The following is a 14,763-nucleotide window of genomic DNA, read 5'->3' as shown; positions in this document are numbered from 1 at the left end:
CAACTACTGGCTAGTAGTAAGTTAATCAACTACAGCAACCGGAACTCTCATAAATTGCCAATGGCAATGTTAAATAATCTGCTATTTTGGAAAATGCTTTGATAGAGCAGCAATGTTAAATATACATTTACCATAAAAGCCACCAATCACACTTCTAGATGATTTCCCAAGTGAAATGAAAACCTGTGCTCATACAAAAACTTCCGCACAAATATTGATAGTGACTTTATTCATAGTTGCTTCAAACTGAAAACCACCCAAATGTCCTTCATCTGGGAAATAAATAAACAAATCTAGTACATCCATAGGAAGGAATATGACTCAGCAATGTGTGAACAACTGACGCATGTAACAACAAGGATGGTTCTTAAATGCATTATATTAAGCAAAAAAGTCCAGAATCAAAGTCTGCATGCTATGATTATATTATATTTACAAGACATTTTTTAAAAAGCAAAAGTATAAGGAGGTAAACAGATCAGTGGTTGCAAGGCACTGGAAGTTAGTTAAAGGGGGCTTGACCAGAAAGAGTCATAGGAAATTTTGAGGGAGGAAAAGACTGTTCTATATGGTGATTGTGGTGGTGGTTACATGACAGTGTGTTATCAAAACTTGCAGAATTATACATTATCAAAAAGAATACATTTTACTCTATGTAAATTATACCTTAATTTTTTTTAATGGGAAAAGTTTGAATAAGAAGTCCACATATGATGGCTAGTTGCTTCCCTAATAAGTACAACTCTAAATATATCTGAAAATTGCCCTATGTTGACTCAGCTTCAGCTGGATTCCAACTCAGCACTCAATAACGCCCTGGATAAGAACTCTGCCCAGTGCTGACTCATTTGTACTTCAGCATTTACTCCTCCCATTCTGGGCTTTACTGGAGACACTAAAAATAAGTGGAGGGTGTGTAACATTTAGCCTGGGTAAGTCTAACAGCCAAAGCGAGGACAAACAATGCTCCCTCACTGTGGAACACAGTAATTACACATAGAGAATAACCCCTATCATAGGTCAGTGCTACGAAACACTAGAATCGTTGCAGAGGCAACTTATAAGCACATTTCCAGGACAGTTATGAAACAATATGGGTACCCAACTCTCATGAACCCTTTCATTCATCACATATTTATTGAACACATTCTTAGCACATGGCACAGACTGAAACCTAGGCACACTGATTCAAAAGTTAGGTGAAGTTCTGTTCTCCATAAAAGTAGAGAAATTAGAGTATTCCCTTGTGAAGATAAATCCACATGCAAATATCTCAAATTATTACCTTGGAAACTCCAGACCTACACAGTTATCATTTGCAGAGATTCTTTCCTCCACAGTAGAATAAAATATTGTAAGCACTTTTAAATAAGTATGCACTTAGGAATTAAGGATGTAGCATGATCTGAAATGTCAGTGACTCAGGTCTGTGGGGATGAGAAGTGCTCTAAGAAGCAAGTAGACTAACTGATTAGATAGGAAAATACATATTCAGTTCTTCTCATAAGACTATTTAACTGCCTTACAAATTAGGAAATATTAGTAATTAATACAATTTAGTTAACAATTAACATTACATTGTCTACTTTCATATAAATTATGTGTAGAAAAATTCACACAGTCACCTACAAACATAAGATTGTCAGATTAAAACGTCCTGTGATATGCTGTTTCATGCCAAGTTAATTTAATGCATTAACTTGGATTCTTTTTAATGTTCTTTTGAAATTACATTTTATATAAACATAAATCATTTGGTTAAGTCAATTAAGTAGAGTATAAAGCAAACAAGAGTACTAAACTACTGTTTATGAGCACACTTTTCTGTGTTTATGATGGTAATTCTCAAAGAGTAAGCTTGTAGAGCCATCACTTCAGGAATTTGGAAGTGTCTGGCATCTGCTGTAAAGAATGCAGTGTCTATGTTTACAGCAGAGGTGTGAGCTGAATTTTAACAGATACAAAGTAAACCAGACAATCTAGTCTCATTCAACACACACCCATTGGCTGCTGGTGGGAACACCATTGCTATTCTCATGCCATATTCCTCCTGCAAATGTGCTGGCTAATGTTGATGCCTTGGAGGCATAGTGTGATTTATTGAGAGATATTAATTTCCTAAATTTTGATTCACATGATCACCAAAGTTTAGTAACTACTGGGTTGCCTTTTGAGTGTTTTCCATTAAAATATAAGCATCTCTAGATGAGATATTATAATAAATTATTATCAACCACTATCACCTTACAGAGAGTATATTATGTAGTAGCTCTAGTTTAAGGCAGAATATTGAAGGGTTTTGAAGAAACTGGATTCCTGAAGGTGGTCCTGAAGGTGAAAGGGTTAATTATGAGACCAGGTCTAGATGAGCCTTTCTGTGTGGTGTTCTGGTAAACTATAGAGATAACTGAGTACAATCAATAAGAAGAAAGAGCAGAGAGAATGTTAATGTGAGAGAGAAGAAAACTTTGATGGTTAGAAGATCAATTTAAGCTACTTCACTATTTTGCATAGGTGTTTTCTACTTATGTGAGAGGTATGAAGAGGAAGGAAGTTGAGGGTCTGAGATTGTAATTGCTTTCTGGCAGGTTAGGTCAGGAGGAAGCTGCCCATGGGAGCAGAGCTTTAACAGTGTGGGAAACCAGATGTGTATACCATGCAGGAGAACACCATGACGTGGTCATCAGCTTGGACGTTAGGATTTGGAGTTTAGGATTTCTACTGAAGAGGTTGCTACTTAAAGCTAAACAAGGTAAGTTTTTGTTTTTGTTTTAAAAAGGTACTAGAGAATTTGGAAAAAGCTGTTGGTGGAGTTGCCAAAATACAGTCAGGACATGATGGTATGGATGCAAAACCTTCTTTTAGAAGAGCCCCTTTTAATTCTGCAAACATGTTTCCAACAATATTCTTTCTAACAGCACCATGAAATGGCTTATTCTAAACAGGCTGAAAATAACAAAATGGAGCCTTTGGTCTGAAGGAGCTGGAAATTTAGCCTCAATATTCATAGTGAAGCCCAAGCACCAGCGGCATGAGCATCATCCTGCAGCTTGTTAAAATGTTGGGGCCCAGCTCAGACCTGCAGAATCAGAATCTTTATCTTAACAAGCAGGTGATCATAATGCTCGCTAGTTTGAGAAGCAGTGGACTAGGGCTGGGGTTTTCAAACTTTAGCAGACATCAAAATCAACTGGAAGGGTGCTTAAAGCACAGTTTGCTGGGTCTCATTCTCGGAGATTCTGATCCAGTAAATCTGGGGTGGGACCCAGGTCTGCATTTGTAATAGGCTGTACAGTAGGTGATATTAACATTGATGATCTGGGAGCCATATTTTGGGAACCACTAGGCTAAGTGATGCAAACTCTGTTATAGCCCTGTAGTTTCCATATTTCTTCTTTTTTAATTTTAATAAGAAAACTTCTCTGCTTCCATCATCTGGTTCTATATTTTATTTCATTCTCTGCTATATAACATGTCAGCTATAATTGCCACTTGACAATGTTCATAACTGAACTCCGTTCATAACTGAGATTTAATTATAAAGTTAAACCCCAGGATGGATGCCCTATACAGAATGGATGTCCTACCTTCAGACTAATTATATCTTCATCTGTCCTATATAGTATTTTAATTTTAATCACAGAGGTCTGTGCCCTATTTTTTATGACTCTTTCAGCTATAGCTGATTAGACCAGGGCAGATCATGAGGCTTAAGAAAACCAAGCTATATATCAAGCTGGACAGCAGCTAATGAAAACATGTTCTTTAAAGAAAGAAAACCTGTCTAAGTAATTAAAATGGAATGACTAGTTGGACTTACTAAATTCTTTCACTTAGAAATTTAAGCTGGCTTTGTAAGAAGAGAGATTTTTAGGTAGCAGAATCACAAGTTAAAAGGCATACATTGAGAATACAGCGAGTTGAGCAAAATCTGCTATGGCAGGAACATACTCACAAAGTGATAGACTCATTCCGAATAGAACTGGTGCTTTGGTGAACAAAATATCCTGGTTGTTGTTAATGCTTTCAGTCAAATATTTATAGTTTTCCAGTCCCAATCCTGGGAAAAAAAAGGTGAGGGACACACACAAATAGAATAACAGATGAATACTTAATGAAGAGATTATTGCTAGGTGGTGACAGGATTTAAGGAACCCAATAAATGACAATGCAGAACCTTAGAGTCAGCAACAGGAATGAGCCGCTATCCCTAGGCTTGAAGCGCCAAGGGAAGGGAGTGGTTATTGGTTTACAGAACCCAGAGAGGGTAGCTGTACAGAGATGGCTGGCCAATTGGAAGAGGAGCACAGCCAATCCACTGTGACCCAGAATGGCAGAAACTGGGACAATAAAAATTCAACCTGCCTTCCTTATGCCTTCCAATCTCCTGCTAATGCCTCTATTGGTTGAACCCAACTGGAAGCCTTAAGACAAGGAGACAGCCTCCCAGGACACAGAGTAGCATGGGGAGGTGTGCAGTGCGTGTCTGAAGAAGTAAACAAAAATATTTAGTATAAGTATGGAAGACAGGCTAGTTCTCCCCAATGACTAGGCAAAAGCAACTTGTGTCATTTACTGGCAGATAATGTATTTGTTGATCAGAGGCCTCTTAATGTTCAGAGATGCTTTGAATTTTAGTTCTTTTATTCAGCCTGGGTTTTAGACTAAGGATGACCAAACAGAGTTTTCAGTTGACACTTGGTGAGCATAAACTATAAATGGTTTTTTAAAACCCTATAAGATCTTAAGCCCCTACAACAAAAAATTATCACAACAAAACCTAACGTATACTATTGATATGGAAAATTTTGCCTGTAATTGGCATATTGTCACAACCAAACAGTAAAATATCTGTCATTAGTTTAGGGAACAGAGAGAAAAATGTCACAGAATGGGTATTTGAAACTAGAAGGGTGACAATTCATATTATTTGGAGGTGAAACACATGATAAAACTGTGATGCATGTGCTTTCATTCACTAGAAACACAAATAGTATGCCAAATGAACTTGTAACTCTTGGGAAAGAGAGTGATGCAGAACAGTTATTCAGATGGCCTTGAACAGACCCAGTTCCTTCCCCCTTTCTTGCTTATAGTACTCAGGAATAATTATAGAATGTGCTAGGAATACAACATATCAGGGAGGTACTGAGCAGAATAGCTGGGCTCTGTTCCAGTCACCAGCCTACAAACAAGATGTTTTTCAATGCTTTAGCCCAGCAACTCCTCTTACCCCAGAGTATAAAATCCAGGGCAGGCTGCTTTCTGAGGTCTCTCAGTTGTGGTACAAGTGTGCAACTCTTAGTCAAGACTCCATCCTCCCTGGGCAGCTCTTACGAGCCATAGGGGGACCAGTTTACAATAAATCATAGGCTTCTGTTGTCCCTTGCTACCTATCTGTAAATAATAAATCAGCTCCATATAATTTGTGGCTATGAGTATATTCTTACTCAGTGGAGTCACTCAAGTTAGTAATCAGAGCATAGTGAACCTGCTTTACAACTGGAAAACAAAAAATTAGAAACATGTGTGACCTACTTTTGATAGCTGACAGAAGGAGAAAAAGAGAGACAGAGAGGATTGGAAAAAAATTAGCTAACTTGCAAGCTGGAATTAAAGAGAATAGTTTGTGATTTTAGCCACAGAGCCTTGTAAGAGGCAAATGATTATCATCCACAACTTGTGGAAGGTAAAACCAAGACAACTTTTGACAAATAAAGGTCAATAGAATGAATCCTTGTGACAAGTTCAAAACACATGGCTGCCATATTCATTTTGAAATCTCAGAATGGATTAAACTATTTCCAGGTATAGACTCAAATAAGGGTATGATATCCAGGAAATCTAATAATTTGAACAAAATGGGTAAAGAAAAAGAGACTAACCATATGACTCACCAGCTAAAATTTGAAGGGTCTGCAATTAAGGCAGGAAGAAAAAGAGTAGAAAGAAATACAAGATTACAAAGAAAATAATAAGTATAAACAAGTATAATTAGAAAATATTTACATATGAAGCTGACTTAAATAGGTGAGAAGTCTACAAAATTTTAGGGACAATTTTACTGCCAAAATAACCTTAAGTTTGGGCTAAAAATCTTGCGATTTGGGGAGTGTGATTGTACTTATTCTGTCCTTGTTCCAGCACTAAATATTGGTTGGAGGGCTTGATGAGAACTTTTTAGTTCATTGGTCTTCAAATCAAAAGGCATTAGGCATACACTTGATGTAAAGACAACTGCACATAGCATTCTAGAAAAAATAAAAAACTAATCAACAACATCTAAGATACTGGGTTTGTGCTTGATGCGAAGACCAGATGGCATCTTATATTTGAATCTCTAGAAAAAAGGGTCAACACATCATTTCTGCAGGAGAAAGAGAAAGTACTTGATAAATAGCTTGTTGAACTGTAGTATTCATTACTAATAATTAGCAAAATATTTCTGGCTGTTTTTCTTCTGGGCACTAGGTAACTTCTCAGAATTGGAGTGCCTGACTCTGTATTTCAATGGGGGCCATGTGACTACTTCTGACAAATGAGTGGAGAGGAGAAAAAATGATGCATGAAAGTTCCTCACTGGCATATTTAACTGCTTATACAAGATCCTCAAAAGCTCTTCAGTTCTGCCTCTGCGTCCAGCAATATTCCAGAGGGTGGCCCTTTAGACTACCTCCAGCATAAGAACAATCCAGAATGAAGAACCACTTTGATTCACAATAGATATATCATATGAGGCAGAAAATATCCTATGGTATTTTAATTCTGTGAAATTTGGGAGATTGTCTTTTATTTCAGTATGATTTAGCTCTTCCTGACCAATGCAAAAATAGTTACTGCTTCTTGTGGGAAACAGTGGGATATCCTTTGTGAAAAAATTGCTTTTCATCACCACATATTTAAGGTTGAGCAAGGAATTTACAGATCATGACTTGCTATAGGTAATGTAAATCTCTTTTCGGATTATGATTTCATAGAGTTTTAAAATGAAATTTGCTGTTTCCATTCCCTAGGTGAATGTGGCATGGAAGGAAGTATATAATGTCATGAAAAAACTTGTTTTTTAAATTGACTCACATACATGCTTATAGCTGACAGTGGCTCTTACGTTTCACTTTGATATTTTGGGTAAATATGTCACGAGATAAAATGCAGTTGATTTGGCTCTAGAGCTCTTCTTGTAAAAATGCTTACCATGTAAAGGCTTAGTACAATGAATGTAGACATTTTTATATGGGCATCAACACCAAATGACTATGACTTGAATGTTTGCCTATTTCTTTTGTAGTAGTAGCTGTCTCCAGCAGATGCGCCTATGCATAGAGCCGAAATAATAGGATGTCTCAAGGTTAAAGCACTCATCTTCCTGGGGTAGAGTACAGATGCAGTAGATTTCTATGTCCCATACAAGTGTTCTCAAAGCTTTGCTATTGCTTCATTTCTATTCATGAGAATTTTAAAAGACAAATTCTGGAAAGAAGGTACCTCTCTTTACGTTGTCTTCTTTAAGGCTTTAAGTCTCCTTAGAATGCAGGACAGAATAAATAACATTTCAAGCACTGCATCTGTGTGATTGGGGGGAGGAAAAAGGGTTTTATTTCACCGTAAATTGTCATGGGGGAAATGAAGCCTGCTAAAATAATATTTGCAATGAAACTATGACAAAAAAGAAAATTAATACTATTTTTCAGGCTTTATCATTGTAATTTTTCTGTGAATGCTATTATGTTGAGATCCCTGCAGAAATAGCATAATTGGCCAGTGTATTTTAGGTGTAGGTGGAATAATTTTGTATAAATTATTTGGGTAGTGCTGCAAAATAATTTAGTTGTTAGCTTTCTTTTATTTTCTTATTTTTGTGTATCTCAGCTCCTGACAAATTCTTTAAACCCTGTACAACGAGAGCAAATGACTATAATATGACAGGGAGTTTAATAATGAAGTTTGTAAGAAGCAGGCATTGATTTATCCAAGTATTTATCCTATCAATTTTGGAGGGTAACAATAAATGGTAATACAAAATTTAATATCATTTGATCAATATTCCCATGTTTGGAATTGTAAATACTGTTAGATGTTGCAACTAATTACTTAGAAATATTAAATATTTATAAATGATTAGCATTGTACATTTCTAATAGAAAACATAAAACAAAAGTATTGTTGAACAACCATGTCGTTCAGCAGTAGGCACTTAAAATCTTCTAGTTTTAACGATAAAATAATACTAACTTAAAGTGAAATAGATCTAAAATATAAAATATATCAACATTGACTAAACTGAAGGAATATCATAACATACTATTTTTTTGCCTTTACCTTTAGTTGACATGTAGCAATTGAACATATTTATGGGATACGTAGTAATATTTCAATACATATATGCAGTACATAATGATCAAATCAGGGTAATTTGCATGTTCAGCACCTCAAACATTTATTATTTCTTTGTGTTGATAATGTTCAAAATCCTCTCTTCTATTTCTTGAGAGTATATAATAAATTATAGTTAATTATATTCACCCTACAGTGTCAAAGAATAACAGAATTCATTCCTCTTATCTAGATGTAACTTTGTGTCTGTTAACTTCTCTCTGTTCTCTCTTACCCTATACACTTCTCAGCTTCTAATATCCATAATTGTACTCCTACTACCATGAGCTCAGTTTTATTTTTGCTTTCATATAAGTGAGGACATGCAGTGATTTTATTTCTGTTCCTGGCTTATTTTGCTTAACATAACGTCCTCCAGGCTCATTCATGTTGCTGCAAATGACAGGATTTCATTCTTCTTTTATGTAGGAAGAGTATTCCACTGTGCATATACACCACATTTTATTTTTTCATTTGTTGGTTGACATGTTGACTCCATATCTATCTCAGCTATTATGAAGAGAGCTGCAATAAACATGGAGGTCAGTTATCCCTTTGATATACTGATTTTATGGTGTACATAAACTTTTAAAAGCAAAATTCATGTTATTAGCTTTGGTATGACCCAATATTTGCAAAAGTAACAAATAAATAGACATACATATAACTACATAGAGGTACATATTATATGTTTTTATGTACAGGAATAAAGGGACTGCATCAAGGTAGCAGATATCCAGGTATATGTGTATAGATTAACCATATACATATAAGGAAAATTTTTAAATAATTTTCCTTACAGTTTTACTTGTTACCACAAGCTTGTAATACCTTTGCAATTAAGAAAAAAACAAGTAATAAATAAAATACCTGCAACTACAAAACAAAGAGGATAAGTGGAAAGATCAAGCATGCCCTACTGTGTTTGTGTTTGAAGTGTGCCTGTCTTCTCTTCTTTTTGTCTCAATAGGCATAATTAAAGTTAGTACCTATAATATTAATCCAAATACAATCTTATAAATTACAGGGTATTAGCCCATTCTTATTATTCAAAATGAACTCACTAAATACATTCCCATATATAATGTTTTTTCACATTATAAATCATTTTATATCTAAAATGAGTTTTAAAATGCTCTTTTACAGAGAATATATTATCTTTGTTGAGTCACCCACAAAGGAAAGACCATCAGACTTCACAGCAGATCTCTCAGCAGAAACCCTACAAGCAAGAAGGGAGTGGGGGCCAATATTCAACATCCTTAAAGAAAAGAACTTTCAACCCAGAATTTCATATCCAGCCAAACTAAGCTTCATAAGTGAAGGAGAAATAAAATCCTTTATGGACAAGCAATCACTGAGAAATTTTGTCACTACAAGACCTGCCTTACAAGAGCTACTGAGGGAAGCACTAAACATGGAAAGGAACAACTAGTACCCGCCACTGCAAAAACATACCAAATGGTAAAGAACAATGACACAATGAAGAAACCACGTCAACTAATGGACAAAACAACCAGCCAGTAACAAAATGGCAGGATCAAATTCAAACATAACAATATTAACGTTGAATGTAAATGGCCTGAATGCCCCAGTCAAAAGACACAGACTGGCAAACTGAATGAAAAGTCAAGACCCATTGGTGTGCTATATTCAGGAGACCCATCTCACATGCAAAGACTCACATAGACTCAAAATAAAGGCATGGAAGAAGATTTACCAAGCAAAAAAAAAAAAAAAAGAAAGAAAAAAAAAAAAATCAGGGGTATCAATCTTAGTCTCTGATAAAATTTTCTTTATAAATTTTAGGAAATTTATTTTCTGTCCTTCATACTTTCTTCCTTTGGATTCTCCAATCTCATCATTTGGGACTCCTATTATTCAGAAAATTTAGTCATCCTAATTTGATTCACTTATTTTCTCATTTTTTAATTGCATATTTCTTTTTTCTTTTTGTTCTGTTTTCTGGGAGATGTACACTATATTATCTTCCATATGGTTTGTTAATGTTTTAAATATCCCCATTTTATTTTTAATGTCCAGAAACTCTAACTTGTTGCCTAAATAATTTTTTAAATGTCAAGTCTACATCTTTTCTATGTTCTAGGAAGTAATGTTATTGTCTTTTGTCTCTTTATGAATATTGACTTTAGATTCATTTATTTATTATCTTTTTTTTCCCCCTGGCATATCATTATCTCTGCTTCCACCTTTTTTCTGCTTTTCCTCCCAAATTAGAGATGTTTAAAGTGTATGATGATTTTTTTTTTGTCCTGTACATAATTCTGATGAAAGCATTCATGAGCTGGAAGCTATCTGTTTCATGAGATTAGGACTGTGGGCTGATGGGCTTAACTCTAGGGCAAGACAAACTAGCTTTTTCATTGAGTAGTTATAAATCTTTTCTTTGGCAACTGTCAGTTCTCTCAAATGGAATTCTCCATGATTTTCACTGAGGCAGGGATTGAGGGGGTGTGGTTTAAATATGCGTATGACTGCTCTTACTACAAGTAGAGAAAGGGGTAGGGGCCAGACTTTTTAGTAAGCAGACTTTTCATTTACTCTTCCCTCTGTGAGCACAATAAGACTGCATTTCTGTGAATGAAGTGCTTGAATGTAGAACTCTTTGTTTTAACCTCACCTGAAATCACATAATTCCTGCTGTTTTCTTACGGTGGAAGAGTGGCGGTTGTCCAGATGGTTGCATTATGACTGTTGTAGACACTAAGCACTTTTGCCTTCATGGACTCCTTCCTCCATAAGATAAAATAAAATGTAAATTTTGTATTTTATGACTGTGTTTGTATAAATACAAATATAACTCAGGTTGTATGATGCTCACTTTTTAGTTCTGACCGTAAAGTAAATTAAAACATTTTTTTGTGGGCCCTCAAAATTATCATGGAGCCTAGGCACTGTGCCTAATGTATACATTGGCCCAGGTCATCTATCTTCCTGCAGTGGGAAAGAAAATCTGGGCATCTAATTGTTATATTTTTACTAACACTTTCAACTGAATCTATTTTCAGTTCCACTGCCCATACCTCTGCCAAGTCTCTGGTGCCTCCTTTACTTCTAAACTCCTGGGATTGCTGTGGTTTGTTTCTTATTGGCTTCAACCTTGAAGACTGAGTATTTACCTTTCTCTGTCCTGGCAAGTCTGTTATCAGCTCTTGTTCCTCACCATGCCAGTGTCTAAATTTTGATAACATCTGCCCTCTACTGTCACATCCTCTTTTGTTCTGTTTGTCCTTATTTTATTCATTTATTTTTATTCTAGTGGGTTTTATGTGGGAATGGAGATTTAAAAAACTTTGCAAAATGTTTCTGTTTTCTCCGGAAGTCTGTTGCAGGGAGAAAACAAGTGATCTGATTGGTGGCCCTTAAGGTGGCATCTTGAAGGTGAGTAAACTACTCACTCTACAGAAAAGTCAACTATTTGATACACAGACTGTTAACTCATCTTATTTTTTAACTCCACCTCTTACTTTCACTTTCCACCGGGTCCAGAGTCTCTCTAGGATTCTTCTGTGTAAACATCTCAATCTACAGCTGTGGATGCTGGAGCTTCCTCGGCACACCCTATCAGTTATCCTTCACCCACCTACTTTCTCACCTCTAGAAATCTGTTAAAATCTCTCTCTTTTTTTTAATTGATAGACTTCTCCTCTTTATTCTCTTTCTAATTATAAATGTATGCCTTATGAAAAATGTGTGCTATGATTTTGATGGTTTCTTGGAAGGAAAAAGAGATAAAATCTTATATTCAGCTAATAATCTTGTAATAGAAGTCCCGAATAAATAAAGTAAGATCATTATAGGTAAAGGAAAATGAGTACAATGAATCAATTCTCAATTATTTCCAGAAAGGCAGAATACTGAATTTTTGTCTACTTGTGATCAGTACACAGGGATAAGTTAACTTGCCCCTGGATTTAGAAATAAGCTTAATCACTGAGGACTAATTAAGGTAGAAAGAGAATGAAGACTATATGGAATTAAACTAGAAATAATAATAGTTCAGAAAATCCCAAATATTTGAAAAGTAAGCAAACACTTCTAAATAATTCTTGGGTAAAAGAAAAGTTCTCAAGAAAAATTTTCATATATTTAACCTAATGAAACTTCAACTTATAAAATGTATGATATGTTGCAAAAGCAGTGCCTCAAGTGAAGTACATAGGATTGGATATATGTGTTAGAAAATAAAGATCTAAAAACTACAATCTAAGCATCCACTTATTACTAGGGAATGGAGAGAAAATTAAGTCTAAAGCAAGAAAATGATAAAACATAGAGTACGAATCAGTGCAATCGAAAACAGAAAAAGGCCAGAGGATATCAACAGAACAAAAGGCCATCCCTGGAGATCCGTAAGTTGGTTAATGTCTACACAGAGTAAAGAAGTGGAGAGAAGATACAAATTACCAGTGTCAGAAATGAAAGTGTTACTGCCACTAATCTCATGGACATTAAAAGGTTAATAAAAGAACACCACCAAGAAATCTATGCCTGCAAATTAGATTACTTGGACAAAATGGACCGATCTATTTAACGACAAAAACTACCAAAAATCACAAAAGGGGAAATAGATAAACTAAATAGCCTCATATCTACAAACAAATCAAATTGATAATTAACGATATCCTAAAAGAGAAAGTACCAGATCTAGAAGATTTTATTGGTGTATCCTAGCAAACATTTAAGAAATAAATAATACTATTTATCAATATATTTCAGAAATAGAAGCAGAGGAAGGACTTGCCAACTCTGTGAGACCAGTACTATTCTAATAACAAAATAAAATAAAGATATTATAAGAAAATTATAAGCCAATATCTCTCATGAAAGTAGAAGCAAAAATCCTCAGCAAAATCAAGTGCAACAATGTATAAAAATAATTGTACAACACAACCAAGTGGGATTCATTCCAGGAATGCAAAATTGGTTCAGCATTTGAAAATCAGTTAATGTAACCCACCATATCATGAGGCCCCAAAAGTAAAACCATATGACCTTATCAATTGACATAGAAAAAGTAATTTAAAAGTCCAACTCCCATTTGTAATAAAAAAACAGTGGGGAAACTCTGGGTGGAGGGAAGTGTCCCCACTTTGATATAAAATATGTGTAAAAGAAGACTACAGCTAACATGATACTTCACAGTAAGAGATAGGACAAGTCTCCCCTAAAGTCATAAACAAGGCAAAAATACACTTTGAGCAAGGCATGGTGGCTCACGCTTGTAATCCTACCACTTTGGGAAGCTGAGGTAGGAAGATTGGATGAACCCAATAATTCAAAATGAGTCTGGGCAAAATGGCAAAATCCTGTCTCTCCAAAAATAAATTAAAAATTTAGCCAGATGTGGTGGCAAGTACCTATAGCCTTAGCTACTCAGGTGGCTCAGGTGAGAGGATCACTTGAGCCCAGGAGATAAAAGTTGCAGTGAGCCATGACTGTGCCACCACACTCCAGCCTGGGCAACAAAGCAAGACCTTGTCTCAAAAAATATACACATATACTTTGTCACCACCCTTATTCAACAACATTTCTGGTAGTTGTAGCTAATGCAGTAAGCAAGACAAATAAATGAAAGGTATACTAATTGAAATGGAAGAAACAAAACTCTCTAGGTAAATGTATGTCTAGAAAGTCTCAAAGAATCTATCAAATGAAAAACAAAACAATATGAAACAAAACCCTCCCAAATCTCGCAGGTGAGAATGGCAAGTTAAGAGGATATAAGGTTAATATGTAAAAGTCAGTTGTTTTTCTCTGTACCAATGAAAAGTTTTGAAAATTAAAAAATAATAACCATTAAGCAATAATATCACAAAATTAAGCTTTAAGTATTGTGACTGTTAATTTTCAATATGATAAACATAAATATTAAAAGGTATATATTAGGATATATTAGGAAAGTTATTTCAAGGAACTGACTTATACAATTGTTGGGCTGACTAAGCAAATCAAAACATTCATAGGACAAACCATCAGGTAGGGCAAACTGGAATTCTCAGACATAATCTGAGCCTGCTGTCCTTAAGCAGAATTACTGCTTCTTTATAAAAGCCTAAATTTTATACTTAAGACTTTTCAACTTCTTGAGTCAGGTCTACCCAGATTATCTAGTAAAAGCTCCCTTTACTTAAGGTCAACTGATTATTAACTTTAATGACTATAAAATGCCTTCATAACATCTAGATTAGTCTTAATTGAATACTAGAGACTGAATCCTAGCCAAGTTGATATATCAAACACATCATCATAGTCTACCTGTCAATTTGGTACCTATACACATCTTCTTAACCCATACTGAATTTCTAAATAAAGACAGTGTCAAATACTTTCTTCTGGCTGACATGATTTGTGTATCCAAAACACATT

The sequence above is a fragment of the Sapajus apella genome, unplaced genomic scaffold (assembly GCF_009761245.1).
Source record: "Sapajus apella isolate SASKATOON/1434 unplaced genomic scaffold, GSC_monkey_1.0 scaffold3, whole genome shotgun sequence".
Classification (NCBI taxonomy): Eukaryota; Metazoa; Chordata; class Mammalia; order Primates; family Cebidae; genus Sapajus; species Sapajus apella.
Note: the sequence above shows the minus strand (reverse complement) of the source record.